Source organism: Acanthaster planci, linkage group LG03 (genome assembly GCF_054643075.1).
Source record: "Acanthaster planci isolate LZ-2023a linkage group LG03, COTS_SCS, whole genome shotgun sequence".
Taxonomy (NCBI): Eukaryota; Metazoa; Echinodermata; class Asteroidea; order Valvatida; family Acanthasteridae; genus Acanthaster; species Acanthaster planci.
Genome location: NC_141779.1, coordinates 20,080,156 through 20,091,811, shown reverse-complemented (window position 1 = coordinate 20,091,811; position 11,656 = coordinate 20,080,156).

Here is an 11,656-nt window from a genome sequence, read left to right as displayed (position 1 = left end):
CGACGTCAAAAGACAGTTGGAAATAAATCCAAAATATAAAAGACATGACGAGCGGCCTTCGACTTACCGGTCAGAATCGGATGGTTTAAATTTTACAAACGTAAGCTTTCCAACGCCAATTTCACAAATCTCACGTATCGAATCGCAAAATAGCTTGGCGATCAATGTGTTTGGTTACACCAAAAAAGACGGTCTTTACATCCTCCACAAAAGCAAACGCCCGGAGGAACCGATCAATTTACTTTACTTTAACAAAGGTGAAAAGAGTCACTACTGTTGGATTAAAAACTTTTCTCGGTTAACTAGTGATATCGATCATCACAACGGCCAAAAACACTGGTGTTTCAATTGCATGTCGCATTTACAAACGGAAGAAAAGTTAATGAGACACAAAGAAGATTGTCAAGGCTTAAACGTTCCTACATGTAAAGTTGAAATGCCGGCCGAAGGTGAAAATATACTCAAGTTTAAAAATTACAAAAATAAACAAGACGCGCCTTTTGTCATTTACGCTGATTTTGAGTCGGTTTTGGAAAAACTATCGCCAGCTAAATCAAATACTCTCAAAACACAGATTCACAAGCCTTGTGGATACTCCTACGCGGTCGTCAGATGCGATGGAGTTTGCACTAGCCGAAAAACATTCAGAGGTCAAGACGCGGCTGTTGATTTTGTAGAGTCACTTTCTCGGGAAGAAGAAAAAATAAACGAAACGTTTAAAAACAAACACCCGTTGATTTGGTCACCCGAGTTACAAAAAATCTACGAAAATTGTCATAGATGTTGGATCTGCGAAAAGTTGATAGATCGAGCGAAAGCGACCAGAGGGAGCAACGAGCGTAGCGAGCATCACCGAGCGGATGAATCTCACTGTCAATGTGATATTCCAAAACCACCAGAGACAAAAGAAGAAAAAATCAAGTTTTGTCATATAGTTAAAGTTGAAGGTAAAGATAAAGAGTTCAAAGAGTGGGTATGTTTGGATTGTAAAAAGCCCATTAACAATTTTAGAAAGGTTAGAGATCATTGTCACGTGACGGGGAAGTACCGAGGCCCAGCGCACGCTAGTTGTAATCTCAAGTTAAGAATAGTGGTCGATCAAACACCCATTCCGGTGATTTTACATAATCTCGAGAAATACGATGCGCACTTGATTATGCAAGGCGCTCACGAATTTTACGGGAAATCAATTAAGTTGATCGCTAAAAATACCGAAAATTACATTTCGTTTTCTTTTGGCCAACTCAGATTTTTAGACTCCTTTCATTTCATGGCGGCCTCCTTAGATCGGTTGGTTAAAAACTGTTCACCCGATGATTTTAACTTACTTTGCGAAAGGTTTCCAGAAAACACAAATTTACTCTTGGAAAAGGGAATTTACCCCTATGAGTATATAGACTCCTTTGATCGGTTCCAAGAGAGACGGCTCCCGCCAGTAGACGCTTGCTATAGCTCTCTGAAGCAGGGGGGAATAACCGAGCAAGAATACGCTCGTGCAGAGACAGTATGGGAAAAATTTAATTGCCAAAACATAGGTGACTATCACGACCTATACGTGGAAACGGACGTGTTATTGCTAGCGGCTGTTTTTGAAAACTTCCGGAAGGTATGTAAACAACACTACGGCCTTGACCCAGCCAACTATTATACGTCACCGGGTCTGTCGTGGGATGCATTGTTAAAGCATTCGGGTATACAATTGGAACTACTGACAGACATCGATCAACACATATTTTTTGAAAGGGCCAAAAGAGGCGGGATTTCTTCTGTGGGAGCCAAACGATATGCAAAAGCCAATAATCCAAAACTACCCGACTACGACCCGAATAAGCCAGAGTCACAGATCATGTACTTAGACGCAAATAATTTATACGGCTGGGCGATGAGCAAATATCTGCCTGTAAGGGAATTTACCTGGGAAACAGACTTAGAAAAATTTACGTACTATTACATCCAAGAGTTGCGACTAACTGACGACTATGGTTACATGTTTGAAATCACTTTAGATTACCCGGAACGTCACCATGACAAACATAATGACTTTCCACTTGCACCCGAAAATATGTCGGTACCGAACGAATGGTTTTCGAGTTACCAACAGGATTTAATTGGTAATGGCGAAGTGAGTACCGTCTCGGTAGACAAACTCGTGTCTACTCTCAACACCAAAGAAAAATACGTGGTTCACTATCGTACATTGCAAAAGTATCTCAAACTCGGGTTGTGGATCAAAGAAGTCCACCGAGTATTAAAATTTCGTCAAAAGCCGTGGATGAAAAGCTATATTGACAAAAACACGAAATTGCGCGAAAAAGCAAAAACTGATTTTGAGAAAGACTTTTTCAAATTGATGAACAACTCGGTCTTTGGCAAGACGATGGAAAATGTCAGATATCGAATTGACGGTCATTTACTGAGGGACGTACAGGATTCCGATAAGTACAGAAAATTAACTTATAAACCAAATTACAAATCGCCGGTACCATTTGAGGATTGCGAGCTTCCGTTTGTGGAGATGTACCGAACCAAAACAAAATTAAATAAGCCAATCTATTGCGGTGTAAGTATTCTCGATATCTCCAAAACGTTAATGTACGATTTTTATTACAACGAACTGAAAGCCAATTTTGGTGAAAAAGTAAATTTACTTTACACGGACACTGATTCTCTATTAGTTCAGATCGAGCGAAGCTCCAACGATTTAACTGGTTACCTAGTCGAAAAGCGCAATTTATTTGACTTTAGTAATTACCCACCCGATCATTCGCTTCACAGCGCCAAAAATAAAAAAGTCATCGGTAAAATGAAAAACGAATTTGGTGGCAAAACAATTTTAGAAGCCGTGTGCATCAGGCCAAAAATGTATTCGATCTTAACTACCGATCACAATTTAAAGAAGGCGAAAGGGGTCTCCTAAGTAGTAACCGAGAAACGGTTAACCCACGAGATGTATAAAAGCTGCCTATTTGACAGGGTTTCTTATTTCAATAAACAACAATTATTTAGATCGGATAAACATCGGGTGTTCACCATTTCACAAAATAAACTTAGTCTGTCACCGTTGGACACAAAGCGCTACATATTGCCGAACGGAATCGATACGTTAGCTTACGGGAATTACCTAATCAACAGGTAGTTATTACCGAGCGAGTATTACCTAATTCGGTAATTCGGTATCCTCGGGTACTACCTGAAGTTCCTCTTTGACGAAACTCCTATTTGGCCCGTTTAATAAATAGTACAAAGTGGGACCCGTTTTGACCCTCTTGCCTTTCACTCGTTTAAATTGACTGGTGCGCTTTTCAATTTGATAGACGTCCACGGACCAGATCGGATCTGTTGCCCTTCTGACGGTGCCGCCCTCTTGCTCGCCCGGGTAATAGAGGTACCTAACGACCACGTCTGGAGGAAGTTCTCTTCGGGTAGTTCTTACAGGTGCACTCGGTGTTTGGCTCGCTACGCTCGCTAATTTTATCGCTTCTGCAGGCACGGCATCGATTAACCGCGTTTTTTCCTCGTTTAACGATTTCACGACCTGGGGCAAACGTTCTACCCATTCCACGTTTCGCTCGCCCACGTTTATCATTTCTTGAGCGTATTGGTGGCCAAATAAACGCTCGGATAAAGTACGGTTAAACCTTTCCACGATTCCTTGAGATCTGTGTACCCCAGGTTCACCCACTTGAATTTGTACTTTATTTTTTGTCATTAACCGTTTGAAGTCGCCTTTGAATTCAGACCCCGAGTCTACCATTACGAATTTGGGCCAGGTCAGAGGTGATCGCTCGTAAATTTTCTTGGTTGCTTCGGTTACATGTTCGGTGGTTTTACTGGTCAACGGTTCTGCTTCTTTATACCGGGAACCGACGTCTACTACGGTCAAAGCGTACTTAAACGTTTTTCTTTTAACTCGGTCCCAGGGTAAATAAAGTACGTCCATTTGATGCGCGTAATTAGGTTCGACCGATTTTGATTGCAACATTGTAGGTCTTGGTACGTAATGTGGTGCGGGTAAATATATTTGCCAAACGGCCTGCTTTTTTAGCCAGTTTCTGACGACCGATTTGTCCGCACCGGTCTTTTCGTGTAGATGATCGACCGCGCTTTCTCCTCGCCAGTAACCCTGTGGGCTGTAAAATAGTTTTTTTAAATTCTCTCTCCATTTTAAAATAAGTTACGCAAATCGATAAGCTAACAACCCCACCAAGGCCGTCCCGGATATAATCCAAACAAACTCGCGAATCTTTTGATCCTCGGAAGGCTCGTAAAAATCGGACAACTTAGGCTCTGGCGGTAACGGGGTAATACTCTTACCGGTCAATGCCGAATACGCCCGTAGGGCTTCGTCCACGTTTACAAATGTCTGCTGACTCGCGCGTTCTTGTCGCATTCGTTCGTTTAAAAAGTCTAGCATGTGTACGCGTTTTTGTTCCCAGGATTCCTTCGCTTGCGCCAGTTGTTCTAACGCGAGGTCGTGTCGCTTTCGTTCTTCATCAACATTATTTTTTGATAAACTGCCGAATAAAAAATTTGAGCCCGTGAATGCCAAGGCGTTTACTATCGCTCCTCCAACCATCATTAAAGCACTAGCCATTTTTAAAATAAGGTTAAATTAAATATGGATAACGAAATTAAAGATCAATTGTCGGGGATTAATAACAAATTAATCGAAATTTAAACTGAACGGGTAGAAACTCAGCTAAAGATCGACGACATGCATGCTGAAATTGTTCATATGTTAGATAATTCCCAAAGTGAAAAATACGAAAACCTGTTTTTTGTAGCGGGTTTTACGTTTGTCGCTTTTTATTTAATTTTAAAAATAAAATAAAATAAGAACCGTGAATAAGAATAGTATTATATAAAAGTAATGTACACCAAAAAGCTAAACCCGAGTCGCAGACTTAAAGTTCCTCGCGCGATCAAAGGCGAAAGGCGCGAAGTCACCATTACGCACAACCCGAGCACCATAGCCGCGGGTCACACGTTAAACGTAAAATTTCCAGCCCTTGGCAAGGACGAAGTCATGATACCCGGTACGGCAAAGTTGGCTTTTAAACTGGATCTAGACGGCGCCTCGGACGACAACCGGACAGTTTATAACAACGTGGCGAGAAACCTGGTTTCAGAAATAAACGTGAGTTTACAGGGAAACAAGATCGTAAGTTACCGAGATGCGGGCGTATTTCACAATTTCAAGGACAATTGGTTACCCCGTCGCAGACTAAAAATATGGCGTACTTTGGTTTGGAAAGGGAAAACGTCGCCAAGATACGTCTAGGAGCCGCAAACGCAAACGACGCAAACGACGGTAAGGACAAGGCAATCGCCGACGCTTTTAAAAATCGTGATACGATTCCACTGGACACGTCGATGTTGACGGATCACGCTCCGTTTTATCCTTCGTGGTTTAAAGAGCCTCTGACGTATCAACTAACTTTTAACGGACACGACAAAGTGGTCAACTCGTCAGATACCGCCGCAGAATATCAAATTTCAGATCTCACCTGGGAATACGAAGTTGTTACCAATCGAGACTTGGCGCAAACACTGAAAAACAAAAAAAGATGTATTACCTATTTGACCAGGATTCATTCGTGGAAAAAACAGGTCGTAAACAAGAGTGGCACGCTATGGAACATTAGCATCGACCAGAGTATTAAAAGTCTAAAAGGAATTTTGATCCTGTTTAGAGACCCGACGATCAAGAACCCGCAAAAATTTTATAATCCACACATCACAAAGACAGTCGTGACGGTCGAAGGGAAACCTAATCAACTGTATTCGCAAGGTCTGTTTGAATATCAACATTGGAATGAAGTTACAAAGTACTTTGGTGATTCGGGTAAAGAATTGGCTAGAGGGGTCGTCTCAGACATATCTTTGTTGGGAGTAGATATGGCCGACTATTTAAAAGACAAATACGGTCTCTGGCTCGACTTTCGCAGTTCTGACGACAATTCTGCCCACGGATCGGGTAGACCTCTCGGCGGAGGAGGGGAAATTTCTATACAGATGGAACGAACGGCCGAAACAGCGGGCGCGCTGACGATGTACGTATTTTTGGTGATGGATTCTCAACTCACGGTGGAAGAAGGAAACTTCAAGAGTTTAGTTTATTAAAATTAAATGAACGAGATGTTTAAAATTCCTCACTGCGCTTTAATCGTGGGTAAAACTGGGTCGGGTAAAACTAACTGGATTTTAAATCTTTTAGAGACTGAATACCGATTTGCGTTTGAAGCCATCGTAATTATATGTCCGACGCTTTTTAAGAATAAAACTTATCTCGACAGGTTGTGGATATACACCGACGAGAATATTTACTTGTGTGACCCACCAGAACCAAATGAGGCAATTGAACTTTATCAAAAGATATTTGATGGGATAAATACGTTGTTTATCGTCGACGATTGCGCAGCCGATCAATTTATCAAGTATCGAAAGAGGTCTAAGACGAGTAACACCTGCGCGTTGTCTAAGATGGCGTTCCCCGGTAGACACTACCTTCACAGCTGTTGGTTACTTACGCAAAAGTATAATTCCGTTTTAAAAGATTTTCGAGAAAATACAGCCTGGACGGCTATCTTTCATTGCAAGGATCGTGCTTCGTTCGACCAATGTTTAGACGAAAACGACGTAGTACCGGATGAAAACCGAGAGGAAATTAAAAGATATTTACGCGACGTGAAATTCAGTAAATTGGTGTTAAATACGGAGCCACCCACATCGTATCAAGTTCATTAAAAATGAGAAAAAATTTTAAAATCTATTAATAAAAGTAAAGTAAAGTATGATTGAAAGTAAAAAAAAAACTGCGTTAAGTGTCGTTGGCTCCTAGACCCGTCAAACTTCTCCGTACAGAGAACGGGTAAAATTAACTCGACTTGTAACGATTGTATTGAGAAAATACGAGCTTATCAAGCGTTGAACAAATGCCCGCACGGGAGAAGAAAGAACACCTGTAAAGAGTGTAACGGAGCATTGATTTGTGAACACGGGAGACAAAAATCTTGTTGTAAAGAGTGTGGTGGAACATCGATTTGCGAACACGGGAGACAAAAATCTCGTTGTAAAGGGTGTAACGGGGCATCGATTTGCGAGCACGAAAAAGAAAAATGTTATTGCAAAATTTGTAGCGATCCAATCAAGGTAACGATTAGAAGATGGATTTACGGCGCTCGACAAAAGGACAAAAAGTACAACCGATTTGATCCCGATCGTTTCATTGACACGGACTTTTGCAGAGGCCTGATTGAGGACTACCCCCTTTGCTTATACCCAGATTGCAAAGTTCAGATGCAATTCTTAGAAAACAAAGACGATCTTTGTACCATCGAACGATTAGATAATAAAATCGGTCATATTCAATCAAATTGCGTGCTTTGCTGCTTAAAGTGTAACAACGCTAGAAAGAGCGATAAGTTAATTGTTACGTCGTATAACGATTTGAAAGCTAGTTGTTAAGAAGTTACTATTACTTATCCTTTGCTTGAGCATAGCTAACTCAGCTGTGCTTGAGCAATTTTATTTTAGTTATAGTAAATAAGCAACAATGTTACAATACGTTCAACTACTTACCCAGCTAGTTGTCGCAGCTAACTTAACTTACTATACGATCGAGTACCTACGACTAAAGCGCACCTACAGCAAATTTAAAACGTATATATTTAAATGGACGACATCAAATCTATACTGGCCGATTCAAAAAGCGAATCAACTGAAACCAACCACAAAGACCGCCTTTGCGCGATAGCCGCGTCAGGTGAATCTAAAAAATGTCTCGGCAAAGAATACTCGATCAAAGAGATTGAAGCTCTGTCACCCAAAGATCAAGAAAAGCTTTTTAATTTGTACGAAGTTAAATTTGGGAAAGAGATCGTAAAAACTCTCGGCCACGCGATTTTGAGCCTCTACTCTCGCTTGCTCGGTATAGCTACTCCGATCGATCTACCGGATTCAATGTCAACTTAACGTCCGAAGAAGCACTGCCTAAAGATTTAAACGACGAGCCGATTATAAATCAAACGATGGGGCACTTACTCACTGAAGTTTGTTACAAGTACGGAGTTTACCTATCCCCACTTACAGCTATGTTGATTACAACAAAACATCTAGAATTAACAAAAGTTCTCTTATTATAAAAGAAGATGCCAACAAACGAAGTGAACCAAACAAACGAATCGAACAACAACCAAATTCAGAAAGCAAATAAAACAGAAGCAATTAAACCAATTTCCCAACTGTCAACGGTAACTAAAGCCAAAAATCCAAGGCGTGTAGAACAAGGTAAAAAATTGGCCGAGCATAACAAGAAGATGAAGCAACAGCTCGCCAAGATGAAATTAGCGGGTGAAAAAAACACCGAGGAAAAAAAATCTAGCTTCACCCAAACGGCCTTTGAAAACAGAAGCTTGATATTTTGTGGATTGGGTATCACTGGGGTTCTTCTCTATTTAATTTGGAAAAATAAGTGTTCTACTTCTCGACAAGTTATTCAACCAAAACGAGAAGCGGAGCGAGAGATAATTCCTAACCAAGAACCAATTTTGGATATGGAATGAATTTAAGATTCCTTATATTAAATATGAGTAATGCTAAATCAATCGACGTAAACGGAATCGCAAATACGGTTTACCACTGTGCCGTCGTTTCGGGAATTTCTATTGGATATGCTATGCTGTCGAGCAAGCTATTTAAAATCAAACCGCCAGATCTAAATAAATTATCCGCCGAAGACGCGTTGAAATTGACCGCGTTGTCTAGCGGTGCATTGGCTACCCAGGGTTGGTTGGTAGCACAGGGTATTCTGCCCGCGAGCCTGCCAACCGCTTAAAAAAATACAAAACGTATATTATAAAAGAAATGGCAGAAGGAGGATTCGATCCCGAGGAAATACCTCTCTTAGAAAATCAAGATCAAGAAATAAGCGATCAAAGCGAGCGCGACCAAGATTTTGTAAACGATAACTTACTTCCAGATCGACAAGAAACGTCCTTTATTGAAGGTGCAACGACGAGCAAAATTTTAGAAGAGGGTCGAACGATGTTTATCGGTAATCCCAAAGTAAACGATTTCTACAATTTTTACAAAGATAAAGGTCGATCAGATATACCAAAGCCCGCTTACGAAAATTTTGAATATATTACAAAAAGCCAGACAGATCCAATAAACCCAAAAGAAGGTCTTTATTATAAAAATGTATTAGGACCCAATAAAATATTACTTACAGACGAACGTAACCCAAGAAAATTTGTAGAGCTAGATACCACAGCAAAGCGTGCTAAAAAAGCTGGATTTAGCGGATCAAAATTTATTCGCGAAGAACTCGGTTTTTGGGATTACCAGAAAAAGACTAAACAAGCACAATCAAAATTAAACGCCATTCAACCCGAGAGCATTCCAATGGAAGAGCTACCCCAAATATCAGAACAAGTCAGTGACATCTTAGAAGAGCTCACCCAAGATACAAACGTTCAAACAGAAGGATTAAACTATAGAGAGCTCTTAGGATTAGACAAACAATTGCGAACGATTAGAGGACAAATACGATTAAACGAAGCTAAAATTACAGAAATTCAAGAAGAAATAAGTAGTCTCGAGACTTCTGAAGATTGGGATCGTTTACGTGACTTGCAAGATCAACTCGAAGGACTACAAGCTCAAAGAGACATATTAAACGGTCAACTCAAAAGCCAAATATGGCGAGTTAAAGATTTAATTAATTACGCTTTACATTCGGATGACACCCTGGGTGATAAGATTCGAACGATATTTAGAGAGCAAGGTGTCACGATCGTAAGCATTTTAACGGCTTTTAGTTTAGCGGTAAGTACCATCGACACCAACGCCAGCTCCTCCTTCCAAACCAGGAATTACCGATTGGATCAACGTCAACTGTGGAACCTGGCAAACGTGTTGAAGAAACTCGGGTTGAAAGCTTTGGGCGCTTTGCGCGGGGTTACAGGTAGCATTTTGAGTTGGATTTTTAACGTGGCGAGTAAAGCTGTCAGATGGGTGGCAGAGCGCGTGTGGACCTTGTTCGTAGGCTTGGGTGTTTTGATTTTGACGTACGTGCAAAAAGGGTAAACAGATTCTAAAAAGGGAATTAAAAATAAGATAAAAATTCACCCCAAATTTGAGGTGAATTTTTTTTACCTTAATTCAAACCGTTTAAGTTAAAATTTTATACAACGTAAAACCGACGACACCCACGGCAACGGCTCCGATGGTTAATTATAGTTTTTCTTCGTTGTGAGCGTCTAAAGGCTTACTAAAAACTGGCTTTACAATTGGCTTTACAGTTGACCTCGGTAACACTTCGCTTCTTCATTAAAATCAACTTTTAAACTCGCTCCGCTCGTTGCTCCGCTCGCTCCGCTCGTTGCTCCGCTCGCTCCGCTCACTTCGCTATTTAAACTCGGTACGTACCCAGTCTTCATATCCTCAGTCGCGACTTGTAAATTATTGTTATAGCCCTCAAACGTGCCGATGCGTAAGTCCACGTCCGAGGGCACCAGGTACAAACCCGGGGCAACTACGAAGTTTAAGGGCGTTTTTGCGTATCGTAGCGAATCTTGAAATTGGTCGATCGACTGTTCGAGATCGGGGTCCGAATTAATTAAAGATTCCACGATCGTAATAAATTGCCGTCGCGCGTCTAATCCGGTGCCGGTGGCCAAAACGCTGGTCTTGGTCTGCGCCTGTGCCCCGAGTAACGCGTAGACGTAAGCTCGAATTGATTCGTTTACCTTGGTGATTCCCACGTCCGTCAACCGAGACTTTTTAGGAACAAAATCCCACCAGGCCAAAGTAACCGCGTCCGACTGTGAAATCCAGGTGACCGTGTAGGTACTCGCGTGACCGGAGCCTTTAGGCGGTTTAGCCCATCCAAATCCCATGTAAGTAGATCCCGCGTATTTACCGTTGGTCACGTGTAAGTCGTGCGCGTCGTAGTTTTTACCCGGAACGGGCATATATCCATTGTTGTAATAAAAAGCTGTCCCTAATCCGTTCGACAAAGTGTCTCTTGTTTGTTTATACGATTTATTCGGGTCTACTCCGTATAAAAGACACGTGTCGGTAAACTTCCGATGGTCGTAATTATTGTGTAACGCGTCAAATACGTCGTCCCTCGGAATGGGCATCACGACGTCATAAAATATTTTTCGTACGGCGTAATACACGTGAAAGTTTAATAAAGCCGAGACGTACGGATTAGGGTCGGACAGCAGATCAAAACCCACACCGCAGGCCGTCGTCGCGCAATAGACCGCGAAATTAAATTGACTTTGGTAAAACGACATCGACTCGGTAGACCAGCGATTGACGGCTTCGTCCGTGGTTACTTTGGGTAATTTATACGCGTGCGTTAAATTTGGAAACTCGGCTGTAAAGGAATTGTCTTCGTTTACTAAAATATTTAGACTACTAAAATTGCCTCCCATTTATTTTAAAAGAATTTTAAAGGAGGTGCCGTTGGACAGACCAAGTTTTGATAAGCGGGTGGATTCTCTTCATATTTAACCGACTTTGTAAAACTTATTCGCCAAGTTTTTTCATAAGATTTTTTTTTAAAACCGCCGCCCGTTCGTTGGCTAGCGCTTCTGCTTTTTCGTTGATTTGACGTTCGAATTCTTCTTTAGAAGTTTCGCTC